The sequence below is a fragment of the Rutidosis leptorrhynchoides genome, chromosome 11 (genome assembly GCF_046630445.1).
Source record: "Rutidosis leptorrhynchoides isolate AG116_Rl617_1_P2 chromosome 11, CSIRO_AGI_Rlap_v1, whole genome shotgun sequence".
NCBI classification, from domain to species: Eukaryota; Viridiplantae; Streptophyta; class Magnoliopsida; order Asterales; family Asteraceae; genus Rutidosis; species Rutidosis leptorrhynchoides.
Genome location: NC_092343.1, coordinates 216,537,175 through 216,564,970, shown reverse-complemented (window position 1 = coordinate 216,564,970; position 27,796 = coordinate 216,537,175).

The window sequence follows — 27,796 nt, the reverse complement described above, 5'->3', positions numbered from 1 at the left end:
CACGTATGGAATTAAAGTTCGATGTTGACGATGTCATACGACTATTGTAGTGAGTTGATGAGGGTTTAAAGTTCAATGTTGACGATACCTCATATGTGTGTTTAAAGTTCGGTGTTGACGATACCACATTAATGTAAGGGAATGGGGTTTAAGTTCGATGTTGACGATACCATTCGTTGGGCTAGCCTTGAGATCTTGAGTACTATGGATGCTGTGAACATCATCATTATATTTGTGTTTAGCATATTGTATTGTTGTGTTATATGCTATTGTTATACCAGTCTTGTTATCGTGGTACTTAGCGTTATACATGTGAAGGGTATGCTAATTATGTAACTAGTATGTATGCGGATTTGGTGAGGGTTTGCAAGTAAGTAGGTTATATATATGTATGTATAATTGTTGCACTCACTAAGCCTTGCTTACCCTGAAAGGACCCGTCCTAATCCATCCGGACAAAGTCCATATCGATTACAAACGATTCACAATAGTTGGTTACATCGCGAGGTACTTGACCTCTATATGATACATTTTACAAACATTGCATTCGTTTTTAAAAGACAAACTTGCTTTATATGGAAAATTGATGACATGCAAATTATTTCATAATATATTCAACTATAATTGACTAAATAATAATCTTGATGAACCCGACGACTCAAATGCAACGTCTTTTGAAATATGTCATGAATGACTCCAAGTAATATCTTTTAAATGAGCAATTTTACAGCGGAAGACTTCTTTCATACCTGAGAATAAACATGCTTTCAAGTGTCAACCAAAAGGTTGGTGAGTTCATTAGTTTAACATAAATAATCATTTCCATCATTTTAATAGACCACAAGATTTTCATTTCTCATAAATATACGTCCCACACATGGAGACAAAATCATTCATATGGAATGAACACCTGGTAATCGACATTCACAATATGCATAATAAATATCCCCATCATTCCGGGATCCTCCTTCGGACATGATATAAATTTCGAAGTACTAAAGCATCCGGTACTTTGGATGGGGCTTGTTGGGCCCGATAGATCTATCTTTAGAGTTCGTGTCAATTAGGGTGTCTGTTCCCTAATTCTTAGATTACCAGACTAAAAGGGGCATATTCAGTTTAATAATCCAGCCATAGAATGTAGTTTCATTTACTTGTGTCTATTTCGTAAAACAGTTATAAAAGCAGCGCATGTATTCTCAGTCCCAAAAATATATATTGCAAAAGCATTTAAAAAGGGAGCAAATGAAACTCACGCATATAAATATTGTAAAACAGTTAATAAAGCATTTGCATGTATTCTCAGCCCAAAAATGTAATGAGTAAAAAAAAAAGGAGCAAATGAAACTCACCTAATGTATTTTGTAGTAAAAATACATATAACGACATTAAACAACTGAACAATGCAGGGTTGGCCTCGGATTCGCGAACCTATATTATTTGTATATATTAAAACGTATAATCGAAGTTGAACAAATTCCTATATTATAACTTATGTTATATACTATGTATTTTTTTAATTTGTGTATACAACATGATTAGTGTTTAGATAATTATATTACTATATATATTCAGTTAGTTTTATATTAAAAATACTTGATTTGATATATATGAATATTCGTATAAAATTCGTTAATAAAATTAATACATACTTTTATGTATTATTTCCTATAAATATATTTTTATATACATAACATTTATTTAGTAAAATCATAATAATATAGGTAAGTAAAAGTTGTAGTTGATAGTTATAATAATATTAAAAATAATAATACTGATAACAATAATAATTATGGTTATTTTACTGTTAATAATAGTTAGGATAATAGTTTTAATAGTAGTAATAACGATTCTCATAATATTGATAGTAATACTTATAATAACCTGATAACACTAATAATAATGATAATATTAGTAATACATAATAATAATACTCGTACTTATAGATTGATGTAAATGATAATGTTTATGAAAATACTAATAGTAACATTAATAATACTTCTAATTAACAATAATGATAATAATAATAATAATATTTTTAAGAATGATATTTATGTTAATAATATTAATAATACTAATAATGATAATGGCAATAATATTAGTAATAGTATCAATTATATTACTAGTCTTAATATATATAATAATAATTACTAATAATAACAATAACAATAATAAAGACATTAACAATAACAACAACAATAATAAGAATAATCATAATAATAATAATAATAATAATAATAATAATAATAATATTAATAATAATAATAATAATAATAATAATAATAATAATAATAATAATAATAATAATAATAATAATAATAATAATAATAATAATAATAATAATAATAATAATAATAATAATAATAAAAGTAAAAGAAATAATAAGGTTACCCTTTTTAAAATTCGCTCTAAAAAGAAACTGCCCACAACCAGGCTCGAACCTAAGACCTCCCGCTCGCACACTAACACCCTTCACCACTCCTCCGGTTCCTGTTTTCTGTTAATATGCCCAGTTTATTTTTATATAACCCGTATCAATAACTTCATCTTCTTCATTATCCATTTTTAAATCGATCCATCCAAAGTTTAACCATCCAGTACGTAATTTGTTCACTTTTGGAAACATTTAAACGAAATGATAATTCAAATATCAGTTTATGAAAAAAAATATATATATATATATAAATAAAGGCTGCTGGGCAGCGACGGCATAAAAAAAATTTGAATTTTGATTTCTAGTGCAGTATAGCGAAAATGTATAACACCAAATAGTTTGTAAATCTTCTATATAATCTTTCTGCAACCACAATTGATCCTAAAACAAAATATCGAAATCAAATTTTGCGATGAACAAAAATAGTTGACTTTTTAGAACCTGAGTTTGACTTGACGATTTGAATTCGATAGCTAAAATTGAAACTTGAGATTTTCCAGGTAGTTTGGAACGACATTTCTTAACAACACTGCAATTTTACAATTTGAAATTTCGTTTGAAATAGAGTTTTTGCCAAAAAGTTAAGGAATAGAGGTTTATCGAGCTCGTTCCTGAGTGTTTGTTTTCTGTTTTCATTATTTTTGATCGTGAATCAGTAATTAGGTAATGCTATATCGTACAAGTAATGCAACTGGTGATATTCGAATCATTGAGGGGACAAACACGAATTCATCACGGTTGTATTTTAGCTAATTAGAATCAATCGTACATAAATAATAAAAAAATGAAGAAAGTTGAAAGAGAGTGTTAAACAGATTCATGAATCTATATGTCGATCTGATATTTACATATAAAGCGGGTTTTTAGGTACTTGTATATATTTATTTATATGTATATTAATTAATCTTATTAATTAGCAATTATAACTATATAAAAATAATAATAATAATAATAATAATAATAATAATAATCTTAATAAATAATAATAATACAAATATAATAGTAATAATAATAATATTAGTATTATTAATAATGATAATAATAACTATAAAATTTATAACAATAATTTTATTATTAATAAAGATATTAATCATAATAATACTAATAACACTTATATAATTAAGACTTATATTTCTATTCTAATAATAATTATAATACTAATACTAATAATGATGATATTAAATATAATAATACTATATCAATCTATGTATATATATCATGTTCGTTTCTATAGATTATTAGTAATAATGCGATTTATATTATTATTAGGGATAGTACAATATTATTATAAAACTTATATTTATACCTGTATTATATATATATGAGTTATTTACTTATGTAATACTTATTCTGTAACATACTTGAATATTTAACATTTATATATATTTTATATATGTTTCAATATATTAATTATTAGTATAAATTATATATAAATATATATATATATATATATATATATATATATATATATATATTCATTTAAATAGTAGCTTAATTATTTTATTTACCATTTTAAATTCCGATTGATTAAAGTGTATTTCAAAATATTATATATAAACCCTTATATTTATTTTGATATATATATATATATATATATATATATATATATATATATATATATATATATATATATATATATATATATATATATATATATATATATATATATTTACATATATATTTACACACAATTGTTCGTGAATCGTCGGGCACAGTCCAAAGGTAATTGCATTAATGTAAACTGTTCCAAAATTTTGAGACTCAACTTTACAAACTTTGCTTATCGTGTCGAAACCATATAAGATTCAAGTTTAAATTTGGTCGGAAATTCCCGGGTCATCACAGTACCTACCCGTTAAAGAAATTTCGTCCCGAAATTTGAGTGAGGTCGTCATGGTTAACAATAAATATGTTTTCCTGACGAATATGAACTGATAAATAGAGTTTTATCATTATTGAATAATACAAATAAAATAATTTGATTATTCGAAAAGTACGAGTGAAGCTATCACGAAAAAATGAAATGAAGAAATAGAGATTCGTCTTAGCTTTTGACGTTGTTTTGCTTGAATTCCGGAATTCAAGGAATTTGAAGAAAATCTTCGAAATCTAAAAGATTTGATTCTTCGGCGAGTAAGGAAATTAAGATCTCTATAATTAATGCGGAAATCTGCCTTGATTTCTTTGTCTGGTGTTTTCACTATAAAAGAACTTCTTCCGTTCCATTACTTTCACCATTCCTATACTTTATTCCTCTATTCCTACTTCTAAAATATTGTGGAAATGCTCCATCCAGTTCTGATTCTTGATATTTTCCTATCTATGTATCTGTCATCCTTCTTTTCAATCTTCCACCAGAAAATCTGTTTACTTCTACCATTGCCTTGGGGAAATACTATTCTTAATTATACCGTGTCTTTATATTGTTATTTGTATTAATATCCACGGTTTGTAACTTCTGTGTTGTTATTGGGTTTTATATCTTCCCTTATATTTCAATATCCCTGCTTCTATCTCCTATAATTATTGTTATCCACAGTTAATGCGCTCTCTTAATTGATGCGATTTATACCCACTTTCTATTTCAGAGCTTCATGCTTTTGTTTACTTTTCGCAAGTAACAGTCCAGAATTCATAGGTATGGAGTTTTGAATTATCATAATATACAAGATAGAAAGGAAAGGTAGTAGCACGATTTGTTTTGTCAAATTACCTGAATCACTGAGAATAGTACTATCATGAATATATTTTTCTTGATATGTTCAGAAGTTAAGCAGAATGAAAGAGTTATGTGACATGGCACCTGATGACGTTATAATCTGTGAATCATCATGTTCCATTTAGAAACTCAGCATGACTTACTGTAATATAATCACGTTGATCAAGTGTCATTATATTATGCTAACACATGCTTCAGTTCCCAACATTACTTCAATATCATTCATATTTTAAGTTCGAAAGTTTACAGAATATAGAAACTAACAGTTGCTACATGATGTAATAATGAGAGCACGAAGAGATTAATAACTTCAGATAAGGTTGGTTATGAAAATATATTCAGAAATATCGAGGATATTTATAATGAAAGATACGATAATATCTCAGAATATCTAAGATCAGAAGATGATAGAAACTATTGTCCGCAAGGGTTTAGAGTAAAGAGCAAGATATTCGCTAAAGACTTTAGCAGGCATTGATTCATTTGCTTTCTTTGAAGTCAAACTTATTCTTTGTGATTTATCCATGGCTTTCTTCATAGTTTCGCATAATCTGCTTTTCGATACTAAATTTTCTATTGAATGTTTCCAATATAATGATACACAGGAAGCACGAAGAGGTATATAATTTCGGACGAGAATATTTATGAAAATATCCTCAGAAATATCGAAGATATTGATGAGGACATTTTGGAATTTCTAAGTTCGATGGTTGATGGGGAAAGATTTTCCGCAAGATTTTAACATGACTTCGGAGCAAGATATTCTCTAAAGATTTCAACGGATCCAGAATTACCTGAATCCTTTGAATATAGGGTTTGGTCCTTGTATTTGTCCTTGGTCTCCTTCGTGGTTAGCTCAATCCGTTTTCCAGTTCCAAATTTTCTGAGCTTTTCCAACATACTATTCTTTATCATCAAACTTCCGATGATTAAGGTCGTTTACGGTTGTCTATGATTTCTGCTGCTTCATTCAACTTTTTCAACATTCATAGTATTGATTTGTGACAGAGTGCTTTTCAGAATTTTAGAATGAGAGATCATAATTCTAAGAGATAAATGTCATACATATAACTGTTGATGTAGATATGATGTGAGTTTTCAAAGTACTGATTGCTGATTCCCGGTAATTGGTATGGCAGTTCTCGTTACAAGATGCGGATGAGTATATGATAGGGTTTCAATGAATAAATATAACGATTTATCAGAGAGATCTAAGCCAAGAAGCAACGAGGTTGCTGGTACGTCTGCTGGTAATATGGTGGAATATAAAAGAATTCTCCGATATCAAAAGGGTAATCGTATATATATCAGGATTATAGTAAGGTTACTTCAAATGAAAAGTCGAAGTTGACTTGCTGGAGCTGTGACAAAATTGGCTACTTTGGAAAGGAATTGCAAAGTTATTTTCGGTAATAACAACGCCAAGGGAGCTAGCACCGATATGTCTTGAATGTTTAATCAGATTCAGAGTATTTTCAGGTGCATAACTATATGCATAAATCTTTTCTTCCGTAGATGAAGCGCGGTTGGTTCATCCTCTCGATTGAGGTGTTTTCAGGAATTATGACAGGTTTGAACGCAGATTGTAATCGTCGAGATACAATGAGATTTAAGATGAGATCAAGTGGCAGACTTGAAGAATTATTTAGTTTCATATATTATAATCAATATTTTAATTTATTTTAATTATCCAATGTCATTAGTCCACAGTCGATAGTCCACATTTAACCGTCCAATAATTCATATATAATTTAATATATAATATTCGAATTAATTAATACGTATCGTGACCCGTATACGTCTCAGACTCGATCACAACTCAAAGTATATATATTATTTGAGAATCAACTTCAATCCTGTATAGAGAACTCGATCATTACTGCATATAGAGTGTCTATGGTGATTCCAAATAATGTATATAGATGTGTCGATATGATATGTCAAAACCTTGTATACGTGTCCCGATATTTAAAGTGCGTAAAGTAAATAACAGAAATTAAATAACGATAAATAAAGTGCGTAAAGTAAATAACAGAAATTAAATAATAATAAATAAAATTGCGAGAATTAAATTGCGATAAAATAAATTGCGATAATTAAATTGCGATAAATAAAATGTAATACGGAATTAACAGTTAGCTAGGAACAATTAGCTAGGATTTTGTTAGCGTGGATTCTTAACAAAATTTCATATTGTTAATTAGTCTGTTTCTAATCAATTTTTATTGTGTCCTTTTTTTCTTCTTTATGCCACTTGTTGGATTCTGATATGTCAAAATCCTAATATGTAATTTGAATTTGAATGAAAATAGTTATTCTTTGGTGAACGGATACGTATATCGGTGGATGTAAGTAGGATAGTATATGAATATTGAAACAGATTCGAAGAACGTACAATGTAACTTATTAATGTGAAATTTAAATATTCCTCGGGTATTACCTACCCGTTAAAATATTTTCACCATTAACAGTTTGAACAAGAGAATTTTTAATTACAGTCTTTATGAAAACATATATACATATATATTTTCTTCAGATGTATTCATGGATTTAATGAGTTAATATGATATTAAACTCATTTGCTTTTCGGTTGGAATTAAAATAAATAATCTCTAAAACTTTAGAGATTACATATTTGCCATGTCGAACGAAGATAAATGAGGTAGAATGATACGTAGAACGAAGATCATACTCAAAGTACAGATGATGATATTGAAGCATGGATTGTTGATGGTACTGGTGCTGTTATTGATGGTACTGTTGGTGCCAGTGATGTTGCTGAAGCTGGTACATTTTGCACCATATTCTCCGAATTGATTATTCGAGCGCGAAGTTCGTTGACTTATTACTCCAGGATGATTGTCGATCGGAACGAGCGGATGAATAAGGTTCGGAATTGTGGATAGAATATAATCTTGTCGAGTTACCCTGGAAATGAGACTGAAAATGGTGTCTCGAACAGGTTCCCCGGTAAACGCTTCTGGTTCATTGTCAAGAGGTGAATTCGGTTGGTGGAAGAGATCGCCTTCTTCGCGTCTCTATTGTTTAAGTCGTCTATGAACTCTTCAAATGAATTGGGGATGACTGATTGGTTGATTCATTCCGGTGATGCTGATAGGTGAAACTCCATATCGGAATAGCTGTCGAAATCCGAGGAATTCGAACTGGTTGCAGGATTCATCTCGTACGATCAGATGAAGGATTTTCGATAAGAAATAGATTACAGGATGTAGATTAGTACCCTGCAATACATAATTTACATATGCATATATAATACTAAAATCCCATAAGTTACGGAGGAATCTACGGGAGTTGTCAGGCAAAGTTACAGTAACAGATACGCTAAGATATGAAGTAGCAGATACGCTAAGATATGAATTTTGTCTATACGCTATTCATGCAGTCAATGCAGTAAAACGTGTCTAGACTAAGAATGATAAGTAAGTGATTCTCTAAGAATAATAAGCAGGTAATTTTTGACACAAAATGATAAGAAAAACTTTTGATATGCAGACACGGTCGAAGTCCAGACTCAATAATGCATCCTAACGACTTATCTGTTAGACACACTAATGCAGACATGGTTCGCTAAGACCACCGCTCTGATACCAACTGAAAGGACCCGTCCTAATCCATCCGGACAAAGTCTATATCGATTATAAACGATTCACAATAGTTGGTTACATCGCGAGGTACTTGACCTCTATATGATACATTTTACAAACATTGCATTCGTTTTTAAAAGACAAACTTGCTTTATATCGAAAATTGATGACATGCAAATTATTTCATAATATATTCAACTATAATTGACTAAATAATAATCTTGATGAACCCGACGACTCGAATGCAACGTCTTTTGAAATATGTCATGAATGACTTCAAGTAATATCTTTTAAATGAGCAATTTTACAGCGGAAGACTTCTTTCATACCTGAGAATAAACATGCTTTCAAGTGTCAACCAAAAGGTTGGTGAGTTCATTAGTTTAACATAAATAATCATTTCCATCATTTTAATAGACCACAAGATTTTCATTTCTCATAAATATACGTCCCACACATGGAGACAAAATCATTCATATGGATTGAACACCTGGTAATCGACATTCACAATATGCATAATAAATATCCCCATCATTCCGGGATCCTCCTTCGGACATGATATAAATTTCGAAGTACTAAAGCATCCGGTACTTTGGATGGGGCTTGTTGGGCCCGATAGATCTATCTTTAGAGTTCGTGTCAATTAGGGTGTCTGTTCCCTAATTCTTAGATTACCAGACTAAAAGGGGCATATTCAGTTTAATAATCCAGCCATAGAATGTAGTTTTATTTACTTGTGTCTATTTCGTAAAACAGTTATAAAAGCAGCGCATGTATTCTCAGTCCCAAAAATATATATTGCAAAAGCATTTAAAAAGGGAGCAAATGAAACTCACGCATATAAAAATTGTAAAACAGTTAATAAAGCATTTGCATGTATTCTCAGCCCAAAAATGTAATGAGTAAAAAAAAAGGAGCAAATGAAACTCACCTAATGTATTTTGTAGTAAAAATACATATAACGACATTAAACAACTGAACAATGCAGGGTTGGCCTCAGATTCACGAACCTATATTATTTGTATATATTAAAACGTATAATCGAAGTTGAACAAATTCCTATATTATAACTTATGTTATATACTATGTATTTTTTTAATTTGGGTATACAACATGATTAGTGTTTAGATAATTATATTACTATATATATATTCAGTTAGTTTTATATTAAAAATACTTGATTTGATATATATGAATATTCGTATAAAATTCGTTAATAAAATTAATACATACTTTTATGTATTATTTCCTATAAATATATTTTTATATACATAACATTTATTTAGTAAAATCATAATAATATAGTTAAGTAAAAGTAGTAGTTGATAGTTATAATAATATTAAAAATAATAATACTGATAACAATAATAATTATGGTAATTTTACTGTTAATAATAGTTAGGATAATAGTTTTAATAGTAATAATAACGATTCTCATAATATTGATAGTAATACTTATAATAACCTGATAACACTAATAATAATGATAATATTAGTAATACATAATAATAATAATACTCGTACTTATAGATTGATGTAAATGATAATGTTTATGAAAATACTAATAGTAACATTAATAATACTTCTAATTAACAATAATGATAATAATAATAATAATAATATTTTTAAGAATGATATTTATGTTAATAATATTAATAATACTAATAATGATAATGGTAATAATATTAGTAATAGTATCAATTATATTACTAGTCTTAATATATATAATAATAATCACTAATAATAACAATAACAATAATAAAGACATTAACAATAACAACAACAATAATAAGAATTATCATAATAATAATAATAATAATAATAATAATAATAATAATAATAATAATAATAATAATAATAATAAAAGTAAAAGAAATAATAAGGTTACCCTTTTTAAAATTCGCTCTAAAAAGAAATTGCCCACAACCAGGCTCGAACCTAAGACCTCCCGCTCGCACACTAACACCCTTCACCACTCCTCCGGTTCCTGTTTTCTGTTAATATGCCCAGTTTATTTTTATATAACCCGTATCAATAACTTCATCTTCTTCATTATCCATTTTTAAATCGATCCATCCAAAGTTTAACCATCCAGTAGGTAATTTGTTCACTTTTGGAAACATTTAAACGAAATGATAATTCAAATATCAGTTTATGAAAAAAAAATTATATATATATATATAAATAAAGGCTGCTGGGCAGCGACGGTATAAAAAAAAATTTGAATTTCGATTTCTAGTACAGTATAGCGAAAATGTATAACACCAAATAGTTTGTAAATCTTCTATATAATCTTTCTGCAACCACAATTGATCCTAAAACAACATATCGAAATCAAATTTTGCGATGAACAAAAATAGTTGACTTTTTAGAATCTGAGTTTGACTTGACGATTTGAATTCGATAGCTAAAATTGAAACTTGAGATTTTCCAGGTAGTTTGGAACGACATTTCTTAACAACACTGCAATTTTACAATTTGAAATTTCATTTGAAATAGAGTTTTTGCCAAAAAGTTAAGGAACAGAGGTTTATCGAGCTCGTTCCTGAGTGTTTGTTTTCTGTTTTCATTATTTTTGATCGTGAATCAGAAATTAGGTAATGCTATATCGTACAAGTAATGCAACTGGTGATATTCGAATCATTGAGGGGACAAACACGAATTTATCACGGTTGTATTTTAGCTAATTAGAATCAATCATACATAAATAATAAAAAAAATGAATAAAGTTGAAAGAGAGTGTTTAACAGATTCATGAATCTAAATGTCGATCTGATATTTACATATAAAGCGGGTTTTTAGGTACTTGTATATATTTATTTATATGTATATTAATTAATCTTATTAATTAGCAATTATAACTATATAAAAATAATAATAATAATAATAATCTTAATAAATAATAATAATACAAATATAATAGTAATAATAATAATATTAGTATTATTAATAATGATAACAATAACTATAAAATTTATAACAATAATTTTATTATTAATAAAGATATTAATCATAATAATACTAATAACACTTATATAATTAAGACTTATATTTCTATTCTAATAATAATTATAATACTAATACTAATAATGATGATATTAAATATAATAATACTATATCAATCTATGTATATATATCATGTTCGTTTCTATAGATTATTAGTAATAATGCGGTTTATATTATTATTAGGGATAGTACAATATTATTATAAAACTTATATTTATACCTGTATTATACATATATGAGTTATTTACTTATGTAATACTTATTCTGTAACATACTTGAATATTTAACATTTATATATATTTTATATATGTTTCAATATATTAATTATTAGTATAAATTATATATAAATATATATATATATATATTCATTTAAATAGTAGCTTAATTATTTTATTTACCATTTTAAATTCTGATTGATTAAAGTGTATTTCAAAATATTATATATAAACCCTTATATTTATTTTGATATATATATATATATATATATATATATATATATATATACATATTTATTTACACACAATTGTTCGTGAATCGTCGGGCACAGTCCAAAGGTAATTGCATTAATGTAAACTGTTCCAAAATTTTGAGACTCAACTTTACAAACTTTGCTTATCGTGTCGAAACCATATAAGATTCAAGTTTAAAATTGGTCGGAAATTCCCGGGTCATCACATACCCTCTCGTTGTTTACCATTTTATAGGTTCCGGCTTGGACAAGGGTAAGGGCATACGTTTGGACTAGTGGTCTCCCGCTTATGTTGACGGGGGTGCTTTTGGTGTTAGCTTTTGAAGTTGGCCTAACGTTTTGGGTAGTTTAGCCCCAAACCATGCTCGAGGTCGTTTGGATTATAAACTATCCTTGAGTGGGTCAAACTTGTATTAAACTTAATTAATGGCTTTCGTGCCTTTTGTAAACATTTAAATTGATGTACGTTTAAATGGAACTTATGGAATGGTTTACATATTTAATTGGCGCATAAATGTGTATTATAAAAAAAATATTATCGTATGGAATACGGGTTGGGTTTTTTCAATTTATATAGTTAAAATGATATTATGATAAGTATGTACCTCAATAAGTATTTTAACAATGAGTTATATACATAAAAATGAGACTATGGAATTAAGAAACTCGAAAACGATATATATAACGATTATCGTTATAACAACGTCTTACTAAATACATATGAATTATTTTAAGATATTGATACACTATGTTTAATCATGATAAATGATAAGTAAACATGTCATTATGTGTATTAACAATGAACTACATATGTAAAAATAAGACTACTAACTTAATGACATTTGAAACGAGATATATATGTAACTATTATCGTTGTAACAACATTTAACTGTATATATATCATACTAAGATATATTAATATATCATAATATCATGATAATGTAATAATTTAACATCTCTTTAGATATAATAAACACTGGGTTAACAACATTTAACAAGATCGTTAACCTAAAGGTTTCAAAACAACACTTACATGTAACGACTAACGATGACTTAACGACTCAGTTAAAATGTATATACATGTAGTGTTTTAATATGTATTCATACACTTTTGAAAGACTTCAAGACACTTATCAAAGTACTTCTACTTAACAAAAATACTTACAATTACATCCTCATTCATTTTCATCAACAATTCTACTCGTATGCACTCGTATTTGTACTCGTACAATACACAGCTTCTAAATGTATTTACTATTGGTATATACACTCCAATGATTAGCTCTTAGCAGCCCATGTGAGTCACATAACCATTTGGGAACCATCATTTAATATCTAGTGTGAAATATCTCACAAAATAACAAAGTAATGGAGCCTATATGATTGATCAATATTCACGTGAAGTATGGTGTCCACAAACATTTTCATTTTGCAACTTACATGCATCAATCTACTCTCTCTCAAGTGTTCTTCCTTTGTTTTAAGTGTTCTTTATCATCTTTAACAAAATCTAGCTCAATCTAGTTCATAAATCCATACATAAACCAAGATACAAAACAACTACTCAAGAATACACCAACAACACTTCCAAGTTTCCTAGCTTGCTTTCAATCTTGCAAATCCATTTCAAGTGATCATCCAACCTCAAGAAATCTTTCTTAAATACAGTAAGATATCTCTCTAATACAAGGTAGTACTCATATTCAAATTTTGATAAAATTTCTATAACTATAACAATCTTATTTCGAGTGGAAATCTTACTTGAACTTGTTTTCGTGTCTCAATTTTGCTTCAAGAACTTTCAAGCCATCCAAGGATCCTTTGAAGCTAGATATATTTTTCTCATTTCCAGTAGGTTTATCCACAAAACCTGAGGTAGTAATGATGTTCATAACATCATTCGATTCTTATATATATAACTACCTTATTCGAAGGTTTAAACTTGTAATCACTAGAACATAGTTTAGTTAATTCTAAACTTGTTCGTAAACAAAAGTTAATCCTTCTAACTTGACTTTTAAAATCAACTAAACAAATGTTCTATATCTTTATGATATGCTAACTTAATGATTTAAAACCTGAAAACACGAAAAATATCGTAAAACCGGATATACACCGTCGTAGTAACACCGCGGGCTGTTTTGGGTTAGTTAATTAAAAACTATGATAAACTTTGATTTAAAAGTTGTTCTTTTGGGAAAATAATTTTTCTTATGAACATGAAACTATATCCAAAAATCATGGTTAAACTCAAAGTGGAAGTATGTTTTCCAAAATGGTCATCTAGACGTCGTTCTTTCGACTGAAATGACTACCTTTACAAAAATGACTTGTAACCTGTATTTTTGACTATAAACTTATACTTTTTCTGTTTATATTCATAAACTTAAGTTCAATATGAAACCATAGCAACTTGAATCACTCAAAACGGATTTAAAACGAAGAAGTTATGGGTAAAACAAGATTGGATAATTTTGCTTGTTGTAGCTACGTGAAATTTGTAACAAATCTATACAAAACATATCCTAGCTAACTTATATTGTATTATACATGTATTCTAACATATATTATGTAATCTTGGGATACCATAGACACGAATACGATGTTTTGACATATCATATCGACCCATCTATATATATATATTTCGGAACAACCATAGACATTCTATATGTAGTAATGTTGGAGTTAGCTATACAGGGTTGAGGTTGATTCCAAAATATTATATATACTTTGAGTTGTGATCTAACCTGAGACTTGTATACACGAGGTCGTGGATTGATTCGAGATAATATATATTGCTTTATTTCTGTACATCTAACTGTGGACAACTAGTAGTAGGTTACTAACAAGGACTGCTGACTTAACAAACTCAAATTATTAAAACGTAATAAAAAATATTGTAATTATATTTTGATCATACATTGATATATATGTACATATTTGTTATAGGTTCGTGAATCTACCCGTGGCCAAGTCTTATTTTTTTCGACGAAGTGAAAATCTGTGAATGTGAGTTATAGTCCCATTTTTACTATCTAATATTTTTGGGATGAGAATACATGCAGTTTTGAAAACGATTTACAAAATAGACACAAGTATTGAAACTACATTCTATGTTGAATCGTTATACCAGATATCGCCCTTGTTAAACTTGGTAGCCTAAGAATTGGTGTTTATTATAATTGCCACCAATTGACGCGAATCCTAAAGATAGATCTATGGGCTTTGACACGCCCCAGTCAGAGAATTTAAACTGCTTTAGTACTTCGATATTTATATATGGGGATATTCTAGATGCATTTGTTAATTTCGATTACCAGGTGTTCAACCATATGAATGATTTTTATGCAGATTACATGTTATTGAAAGATGAAATCTTGTGGTCTATTATTACAATTTGATATATAGGTTAAACCTATAACTCACCAACATTTTTGTTGACGTTTAAAGCATGTTTATTCTCAGGTGATTATTAAGAGCTTCCGCTACTGCATGCTAATTTATGGACAAGAGTTAGAGTAAGCATGCTTGTATAATATTGTTTAAAAACTGCATTCGAAGACATATATATTGTTGTGTAATATTATTGTAAACCATTATGTAATGGTCGTGTGAAAACGCTATACTTTAGATTATCATTATTTGATAATCGTCGTAATATTTTAAAGGTTATGGTTTGTTTTAAAAATCGAATGCAGTCTTTGAAAAACGTCTCATATAGATTCTGAAACTTTCCTTTTCGCGTCTTGGTCATGTTGCCTAAGTCATCCGTTTTATTTCCTTGTTTAAAGATTTCATATCTCAATAAATCTCCCACTTGGAGACTTTAAACAAACCCATACCGATCACCTCAACTGTGTTTATACAAACCCTCAATAACTCTAGACTAGGCGATTACCAACTCCTTTTGATACCGCTGGATGTGACACCCGAATCACGTCGCACTTCACTCGTTAACCCACGAGCAAGTGAAGTCTTTCGACATCAAAAACACCGTTGAGCGATAATCCAATCTCTTAGAAAATTAATTGAAGTGAGCAAGACTTCAATCATAGGATTCTTTATGAGACTACACCGCCTCAAACATCGATCTAGACATGTCCAATCCCGAACACACATGTCAACGACCATTCGTAGAATTTATACTCGTCTATCTATTATTTCCTTCACCAACAAAAAAAAGGAACCCCAACAGACGCCTTTGTAGACTATTCTTCAAGATACCCTAGTGAGAACGCAATCACCACCTTGAAGTCTACCACCTTTTCTTTCAACTTCATGCTTTCTCGTTGGTACACTGACCTCATCATAGCTATGAATTTCACAAACCCCATCTTCTCTCCCAAGCACACTCCCATTGTACAAGTAAGAAATATAACCATGGATATACGAGAAGAAACTTGATTTGTATCACCGGTTAGATACAAATTACTTTTTCTTCGGAGAGTAAAACAAATCGAAGCCTTAGTGTTACCCGGAATTAACACACTAATTTGAGAACATTGGAGAAACTAGTCGCTCAACCATCTCCACAACTCCACTAGTTGTCTAACTCCAGTAGCTCGACAACTTCCGTCAGTTACGAAACTCACACTGAGTTCCCGACACCCTGAAAGATCCTATAAAGCTCAAGTTTTGGGACTTACACGATTATCCGCTTCTCTTCCATCACCTAAAGACACCCAATTGATCACCCTCGAAAAAGCCCGCCCCTTTGTTAAAACATCAACTAAGAACCGAGCAACCGTTAACGCGTTTTCTATCTGACATCCTTCGATAATCAATTACCCTTAGTGATAAGGAACTCTAATCTGCCCGTATATTCCATATATCATGGAAATTAATCAAACACCATTGGTCATCCCATTTCCAAACCGCAAACACCAAGCTTTCCCAATACACCCACTAAAGATTTCAACTCGATGCATCTTGTTTATTACAACACCGCCAAAATATGAGTTAAACCACCCAACCGAGATCCCATAACAAACCCACATCTCTGAAAACATAGCTCGTATCACTCGAAGTTTCCGAGACAAAACCATCTCGCGCTCGCATTATCAAATTCGAAAAACTCCATCCTAAAAGTTGTCCAGATTCAAAAAATCATATCTCAATCATATCTCAAGATCCAACTGTCAGATCAGCCTCAAATGTTTACCACATGTAGATAATTGTGTCTACTATTCACTCCGAATTTGAAAGTTCAATCATTCTTTCGCACGGGATTGCGAAGAACGAGAACTCAGATCCGACACCCGGATCTCCTGAAAAATCTCTCCGCAACGAACCCATCGACCCGACCTGTGACTCCATAACCCTTCACGAAAAAATCACCATCATGATCCAATCAGCGTCCCGATTACAAAATAACTTCCAAGAACCGATACCCGAATCTTGTGTGATCAACTCTCCCGAATGCATACACATATCCATGAATTTATCGCGACCAAATAAGTTACCAGGTGTGACGATCGCTCCAAATCCATATGGACGAACACGTCATTCATCGATTTCATTGCAAGGTATTTGACCTCTATATGATACGTTTTGTAAATATTGCATTCTTTTGAAAAGGCACACCATAAATGAATATTTAAATCAAAGGTTTTCGACATCTGATGTTTTCTACATATAGACAATCACCGTAATATAATAGTTTACAATAGTACTTCCCTTGACAATGCAGTCAAAATAAGATACATGGTGATGATTTGGTGAATGCAACGTTTTCTTGAAAAATATGCCATGTAAGACTCCATGCACATAGCTTGTCTAACATATAAGCAGACAGCGGAAGACCTCTAGGGAACCTGAGAATAAACATGCTAACAAGTGTCAACACAAAGGTTGGTGAGTTCATAGTTTTAATGTTTTGCATAATCTGCACATAAAGGTGGATCACAAGATTTCAGTTGTTTCATCCAGAAACGTTTATCAAAATATTCTACAAGATTGAGCACCCTGGTAACTAAGCTTTAACGTTATAATAAGTACCCTTGTTTTAACATACATTCAACCAACATGCACAATACACGCAAAACAACATGTACTAAACTCAAATAGCATACGTCTATTTAATAGTTCAGGCTAGGGTTTCTATACCTGGAACAGACGGGGATGTCAAGCCCTATGGATCCATATATAACTACTCACACCCACCAGTTCTTATAACCGGCAGTTACTAGTTACCAAAGCTAAGGGATTTTCGGTTCAAACTCGGTGTAGAATTTAGTATGTACTTGTATCCATTGCGTTTAAAATAAAGTGCATGTATTCTCAGCCCAAAAATATAGATTGCAAAAGCAATTAAATAGGGAGCAAATGAAACTCACCTTAGCAGCATATAAAGTCGTTCACCAAAATGTGACCGAAACTCGGATTACCAAATAACCGTAGATCTCAACCTAGAGAACATATGTTGGTCAATAAATGTCTATCAAGCTAGGTCAGGTCATAGTGTATCACAATCCTAATGCTCGAGACCGACATACAAAAGTTATCCAAAGTCGTTTCAAAAGGTTAATTTTGACAATAGTTCAACAAAACGAGACGTATCTTATATAAGGATTCATTTACTTGGTTGGTAATATTCAAAAATCTAATTTATCAATCTTACAAATAAGTTGTTTAAATATTAATTGCAGATTCAAAAGCAATACCAATTAACGTCAATCATAATTCAGTCGACCATATCTTTTGATTCGTTCATCGAAATTACGCGATTTCTAAATGAAAAGTTATTGATTTTTCGCCAACTTTCCAAAAATATGTATATCATATACCTTTTACCAGTAATATATGTATTAAATTCGTGATTCATCATAAACTGTTTAACGATGAAATTTAGCATACAAGCATGCATAAATATATTTACTCGAGCACTAGACATGGATACACTTATTAATATATAAAAGATAATATATGAATGCTCACGTATCAATATTGTGATTCAATATTGCAGGAAAGTACGTAGACGAAACTGAGATGATAAACACTAGGTTTGACTTGTGAACAATACCCATGAGCATTACCCATAACCTCCATAACTATAACCCATAGTTTCCTTAGCTCTATCCCGCTCGAAAACTCGTTTTGAAAGTGACACGCTCATAACCTCGTCGTAATATTTTATGTAATAATATTACTAAAAATAATACTAATAATAATAATAAGATTAATAATAATATTAATCTTAATAATTATTGTTGAAATTTAACAAGTTTGAGACTCTTAACACTTTTAAGAATCATAATAAACGGAAGCGTGTAATTACCAATTAAACTTGTTAATCTTTAAACCAATTTAAAGCTAAATCCTAATAGGATCAAGTTGTGAAATCATGCTTACAAATGAACAAGAAAGGAAGTGATTTATACCTCCTCAAAACCAAGTTTGAGGGCTGTGTTGGACAGCAAAGTGATGATGAAGATGATGGATTTAGAGCCTCTAACTTGAAGCCTCAAGTGTGTAATACCCTAAGCAATTTATCACCAACACCTTCCTTTGTTATGTTAGGACTTTAGACGCTTGTATGTATTAAAATAGCAAGCAAAGAACACCTCTTTGAACCCAAAACAGTTCGGCCAGAATAGTAGCTGAAACAGAATTTTTCTTGCCCTTTTTATGAGTATTGTATGTGTATTTTTGGTCAAGGAACCTAGGTCTTTGGTGTCTTGCATGCTTATATGGAATTGTGGTCTTAAAAGTAACAAGAATAAGCATGGGTGTGCCTTCTTGGAGACCCAAAATCTGCACACCTTTGTTTATTTAATAATAAGATTTCCAACTTATAAACAAGTTTATAAATGCATGAACTTAATATTAAATACCATGCTCTTGTTAATTTATTTACATTTTATAAACCATTTTATAAAATATAACACAACATAATTATTTAAACCTATAAATAATTATATCCATATCATATATAAATTATCCAAATAATTATTCATTTAACGATCCATTCGTTAAAGATTAAATACATATAAGGTGTCGGTAAGCTTGTTATTGGGTATGACCCGACTTGGATCATAACATGTTAGCCACATTAATTTAATATGTCTCTCGGGCATACGAAATACCTTCAATCTCCCACTTGCACGAGAAACATAAGAAATTAATGCAAGTGATTGATGCCACCTAACTACCGTCCATCACCCCCAATATGTTATGACTTTGTGCCATTCAATAACATCATCCCTTTCGAGTTCCCATCTCGAATATGAATAGGTGAATCTTTCATTATTTCCTTTCGTCCTAGATGTCATGTTAAATCCAAGAGATACAGAGTGATCACTCCCTTATAGATTTAACTTTATCAGGCCTTAAACATCTGACTCTCAACGAATAAGAGGGACAAATTCCTTCTTGATTACATATGTTCTAAATATACACCTTGCATTATACCTGAGCTCCTCCTTGTGAACTACCATATTTCAGAATAGCGAAGGAAAGAATCAAGGCACAATACTTGGTGAATATCCGAACCGAATATGTATCTCAGGTCAGAGGATACAATAATATTTTCCTTTAATCAAGATTACATGTGATTAACCATAAAGGCTCCATTTAGTAAATCTTGAGGGCGGGTCTTCCCATATTTGTATCCCACAAATATCTATAAACCTTGGTTGCAACCTTGCCCCACATTTATCGACTACGGAATTTAGAATAATTACTTATTCATGGATAAAATATGAAAAATAGGAACATAACTCAAAATAAATTAATACCATAATTATATTAATGAGTCTGAACAATTTCGTTCCGTTACAATACTTAAAACAGATCATGACCAATCACTAGAATATCGAAGCCCTAATGCACAAACATGTCCAGTATGTTTTGATCCATGTAAGAGCTTCGTGAGAGGATCCGCTATATTAAGATCTGTGTGAACTTTGCGAATACATATCTTTCCCTTTTCAACTTCATCCCTTATGTAGTTGAATCTCCGCTCAATGTGACGGGTCTTTTGATGAGCACGAGGTTCTTTGATTTGAGCAATCGCACCCTCGTTGTCACAAAAGATCTCAAGAGGGTCCTGAATGGAAGGGACTACTCCTAAGTCGTCAATGAATTTCTTCATCCATGCAGCTTCCTGAGCTGCCAATGAGGCGGCAATATACTCTGACTCTGTAGTGGATAATGCAACAACATCCTATTTTGAACTCTTCCAAGAGACCGCACCTCCATTTAACGTGAAGACATAACCGGACTGTGATCGAGAATCATCTCGATCAGTTTGGAAACTCGCGTCCACGTAGCCCTTTACAGCAAGTCCCTCCTCACCAGATCCATATATTAGAAACATATTCCTAGTCCTCCTAAGGTATTTCAATATACTTTTAACCGCAATCCAATGACTGTTTCCTGGGTTATTCTGGTATCTACTTGTCAAGCTTAGGGTGCATGACACATCCGGTATAGTGCATATCATTGCATACATGATTGACCCAATAGGAGATGCATAAGGGACTCTCTTCATTCTCTCTTGTTCATCTTTCGTGGTAGGGCACTAAGATGAACTGAGAGGCGTTCCTCTTTGAATAGGTACCAAACCACTCTTAGAGTTCTCCATCTTGAATCTTTTCAAGACCTTTTCAATGTATGCACTTTGATTCAAACCTATCAGTTTCTTGGATCTATTCCTATAGATCCCAATCCCCAAAACGTATTGTGCTTCTCCAAGATCCTTAATGGAGAAGCATTTACTTAGCTAAGTTTTAACTCCTTGCATTACCGGAATATCATTTCCAAATAACAATATATCATCCACATATAGTACAAGGAACATGATAGTGCTCCCACTAGCTTTCTTATATACACAAGCTTCATCACCATTTTTAATGAAGCCAAATTTCTCGGCTTCCTCATTAAAACGATGATTCCACATTCTAGATGCTTGTTTCAATCCCTAGATTGACTTCTTTAACGTGCATACCTTTTTAGGATATTTCGGATCAACAAAACCTTCAGGCTGAACCATATAGACATCTTCCACAAGATATCCATTTAGGAAAGCGGTCTTGAAATCCATTTGCCATATTTCATAATCATAATGAGCAGTAATGGCAAACAATATCCTAATAGACTTTAGCATTACCACAGGCCAAAAAATTTCATCATAGTCAACCCCTTGAGTTTGAGTGAAACCTTTTGCTACAAGTCTTGCTTTATATGTATCCAAGTTTCCATGTATGTCGGTTTTCATTTTGAAAAGCCATTTACAATCAACTAGCCTTGAGCCAGTAGGTTGTATAACCAGTTCCCAAACTTGGTTGTCATACATGGATTGCATCTCAGCGTTCATGGCTTCCTGCCATTTATCCTTATCAATCCTTGATAAAGCATCTTGGTAGTTTATTGGTTCATCCAAATCAATCACATAGCAACCATCCATGAGAAACCCATATCTCTCAGGAGGATTACTAATCCTACCAGATTTGCGAACATCTTGTGTATTTTGATCATCCATTTGATCACTCTCAATATTTTCATGTTGAGTGCTAGTGTCAGCCAATTGTGTATCATGTACTTGATCTTGAACCTCTTCAAAATCTATCTTCCTTTCACTATTACCTTTCATTAGGAACTTAGTTTCAAGGAATTCCGCCTTTCGAGCAACAAATACATTTTGCTCAGTCGGATCATAGAAACAGTATCCCATATCATCCTTGGGATATCCTATGAAGATACACTTCGTGGATCGAGCATGCAACTTATTAGCATTATAGCGCTTTGGATAATCTTCACATCCCCATACTTTCAAGTATGAAAGAGAAGGAGGTTTTCCAAACCACATCTCATGAGGAGTTCATTCCACTTTCTTGGTTGGGGCCATATTTAAAATACGAGCCGCGAGCATAGACAATAACCCCAAAATGATAGAGGTAACGAGCTTCTTGCCATCATAGATCGAACCATATCCATTAGGGTTCGGTTCCTCCTTTCGGAAACTCCATTAATTTGGGGTGTTCCTGGTGGAATAAGTTGTGAGATAATCCCACAACTCCTAAGATGATCTTGGAAAGCATCACTTAGGTATTCACCTCCTCTATCGGTACGAAGTACCTTGATTGTCTTGTTGAGTTGATTTTGTACTTCGTTTTGATATTCTTTGAATGCTTCAAAAGTTTCATCCTTATGTCTCAACAAGTAGACATATCCGAAACGACTGAAGTCATCAATGAATGTAACAAAGTATCTTTCACCATTCCTAGTCATGGGCTTAAAGGGTCCACATATATCCGAATGTATTAATCCCAATAAGTCTTTAGCCCTTTCATAGGTCCCTTTGAAAGGTACTTTAGTCATTTTGCCTTGCAAACAAGATTCACATACATCAAACGAGTCCATCTCATTTGATTTCAAAAGTCCATTCTTTTGAAGTGTAGGCATTCGGTTCTTGTTTATGTGACCAAGGCGACAATGCCATAAGTAGGAATCACTCAAATCCCTTTTGAGTTTCTTGGTGCTAGTATGGTATATTGAGCTACTAGATGATGTGTCATCATGAACCAATTCATAAATTCCATTTGAAGGCGAAGCCTTAAAATAGAATACATTATCTAAATAAACGTGGATATCATCATTAACAAAATTAAGATAAAAACCACATTGTTTTAAACGGAAAACTGAAATAATGTTTCGACATAAATCCGGTGCATACAAAACATTGTTCAAAATAAGTTCCAAACCACTTGGAAGCTTTAATACAAAGTCTCCTTGAGCCTTCACTTGCACTTTGGCTCCATTACCCATAAAGAGACTTGATGTTCCCGTTTGCTTGCTACTTCTTTTGAACCCCTGCAAAGAATTGCAAATGTGAGTTCCACATCCAGTGTCTAATACCCATGTATTAGAAGAAGTAATACTAAGCTCTATATATACCATATATATATATATTACCTGAGGTTTGCCCCTCATCCCGCTATTCCTTCAACTCCTTAAGGTAGACCGGGCAGTTGCGTTTCCAGTGACCCATTTCACCGCAACCGAAGCACGGGTCTTCCTTGGGGTTTGCTTCTCTGGCAACCTTTTGCTTCTTGTTCTTGTTTTTGGTTGGGGTAACCATCCTCCCCTTTCCCTTGCCTTGATGGGCGGGTCCTTTCCTCTTAGCCGCCTTTGGCTTAGAGGTGTTGTTACCTTTGGATCCACCATCATTGATCATTAGCACGGGTGAAGCCCTCTTACCCATGCTAGTTTCCGCCGTCCTAAGCATGCCATGAAGTTCACCAATGGTCTTATCCATCCCATTCATATTGTAATTAATTACAAATTGGTCAAACCTCTTTGACAATGAGTTTAGGATAAGATCCGTGGCTAGCTCATTAGATATGTTGAGATTAAGACAGTTTGCGCGATCAATGAGGCTTTTTATCTTAAGGACATAAGATGAAACGGATTGGGAGTCGTCCATACGACATGCATGAAGCGCTCGAACGGTCTCGAAGCGCTCGACACGTGCTTGTTGAAGGAATATCTCCTTCAATTGCGTGATCATGTCGTATGTAGTATGATGCTCGAAATCCTTTTGGAGTTCGGGTATCATAGTCCCAAGCATTAGGCAAGCGACTTGCACCGAATCGGCGCAATACTTATCCCAATAAGCCATGCCTTCCGTATCATCCTCGTCGGGTTGATTGGGAATGGGGTCTTCCAACACATACGCCTTATCCTCAAGTTTGAGGACAATCCTAAGATTGCGGAACCAATCCATAAAGTTCGTATGGTTGAGTTTGTCTTTCTCGAGGAGAGACCTTAATGATAGGTTGTTCAAGTTAATAGGTGCGTTTTGCATGTTGTTGTTATTGGCGGTCATCTACAAAATTTAACAAAGTTCATTTAAATATCGATTTTAAATTTAATAAACACTACCCTTTTAAATTTTAATTGACTTTATTAAATATTAGAATCCAACGGTAAATCAAATTTCGGTTAGGTGACCTTTATCCCGTTATTTGATTTAGCTAGGTAGTCATTTATATGACAATTGCAATCCTTTTGCAACTTCTAAATTATGGGATCATGCAATCCTTTTGCATGGTATATTTATCCCATCAACGCCTATTTGTTCCTCATGCTTCGGTGACCCTAAGTTCATGATTCCCAAATCAAGTCGTCCTACTTGTGTAAACAGGTAAAATTAACATACAAGTGGTTAGGTGACCTTTATCCCACAAGCATGCGAATTTTACCTTAACCATATTAGTTAGCTCATAACGGTTAGGTGACCTTTATCCCATTATGAGTTCCCTACTATGTTTAAGTGTCCCACAAAAGGATGGCGTTAAACTTGTTTACCTTGTCGATTAAGGGATTTTAAGTTTTCGTTAATTCTAGTTTAAGAAAACATTTATGCCATACACCAACATGCATTTAGTGTATGGTTCATTTGAAATCCATTTTCAAGTCTTGTAATTTTAGCTAATTACTTGATATAACCCATTTTATATATATGATCCTTATCATGTTCTTAATAACCGTTTATTAATGTCCTTTTAGCCGTTTTTAATTTAGCCATTTAAATTGACGTTTTGCATGTCGTTAATAATTTAACCAATTAAATTGTAGTTATGCTTGTTGTTAACTTGAGTGATAATTTGTTGTATTAACATACACAATCCACAATCATACAAGAAATTAAAACAACCACGCATGCAAAACAAATGTGTTCACAATCAAGCCAATTTGGTAGACATTTGTTTAGCCGAAAACAAATGTCACCGGTTAAGGGTTATAACACAAAGTAGGAGATTTCAAATCTCCCACTAAATCTTGCATCTTCCTTGTGTTCTTCAAGTCTTCATCATGCATCTTCATTTTTACAAAATATATATCCTAATACATTTTTATCTAGAAAATGAAAATACAACCTAATCTATTTTACATAACAAATATAAAATAAATTACATAACCAAATAAATAAATATTACAAACTAATTGAATGAATTAATATTACATACCAAATGAATATTACAAATCAACCAAACATACAACCATAACATGCATTCAACACAAGGTCAAGGCTATGATTGTGAACATGAACATGCAACCAAATATGACCAAATGAAAGAGCCCAAAACCCACTTTTGGAACCCAAACAATTCGGCCTAACACATAAACCCACCCAAACCCATTGATTTTTGCAATCTACATTCATGCATGTTCATAGATTGCAAATATAGTGGGTTTAAAACAACATTTCGAAGCATATTTCAACAACTTCGGCTCTAGATACCATTGTTGGAATTTAACAAGTTTGAGACTCTTAAAACTTTTAAGAATCATAATAAACGGAAGCGTGTAATTACCAATTAAACTTGTTAATCTTTAAACCAATTTAAAGCTAAATTCCAATAGGATCAAGTTGTGAAATCATGCTTACAAATGAACAAGAAAGGAAGTGATTTATACCTCCTCAAAACCAAGTTTGAGGGCTGTGTTGGACAGTAAAGTGATGATGAAGATGATGGATTTAGAGCCTCTAACTTGAAGCCTCAAGTGTGTAATACCCCAAGCAATTTATCACCAACACCTTCCTTTGTTATGTTAGGACTTTAGATGCTTGTATATATTAAAATAGCAAGCAAAGAACACCTCTTTGAACCCAAAATAGTTCGGCCAGAATAGTAGCTGAAACAGAATTTTTCTTGCCCTTTTTATGAGTATTGTATGTGTATTTTTGGTCAAGGAACCTAGGTCTTTGGTGTTTGCATGCTTATATGGAATTGTGGTCTTAAAAGTAACAAGAATAAGCATGGATGTGCCTTCTTGGAGACCCAAAATCTGCACACCTTTGTTTATTTAATAATAAGATTTCCAACTTATAAACAAGTTTATAAATGCATGAACTTAATATTAAATACCATGCTCTTGTTAATTTATTTACATTTTATAAACCATTTTATAAAATATAACACAACATAATTATTTAAACCTATAAATAATTATATCCATATCATATATAAATTATCCAAATAATTTATCTCAAGTGGTTATATTTTAGAAAACCCATTTTCTAAAATCCAAGTGTCGCGTATTCATTTAACGATCCATTCGTTAAAGATTAAATACATATAAGGTGCCGGTAAGCTTGTTATTGGGTATGACCCAACTTGGATCATAACATGTTAGCCACATTAATTTAATATGTCTCTCGGGCATACAAAATACCTTCAATTATAATAATAATAATAATAATAATAATAATAATAATAATAATAATAATAATAATAATAATAATAATAATAATAATAATAATAATAATAATAATAATAATAATAATAATAATAATATAAATATAATACGGACCAAGAGATAGATTGATGAAATATATATTGAATTCGATCACCAGGCTTCGCATTTTATAGTACATGACTTATCCCAGCCCACCATGCGATCGCATGGCCCTCTGATCCAGCTCACATTTTTTTAACTTTTAGCTTGTCGACATATTTTTATATAATATATATAATATATTTTATTTAAATAATTAATTATATATTATATTAAATTCACGTGCATAGTTGACTTGTAATTTTTGTTCCGATAAGTCG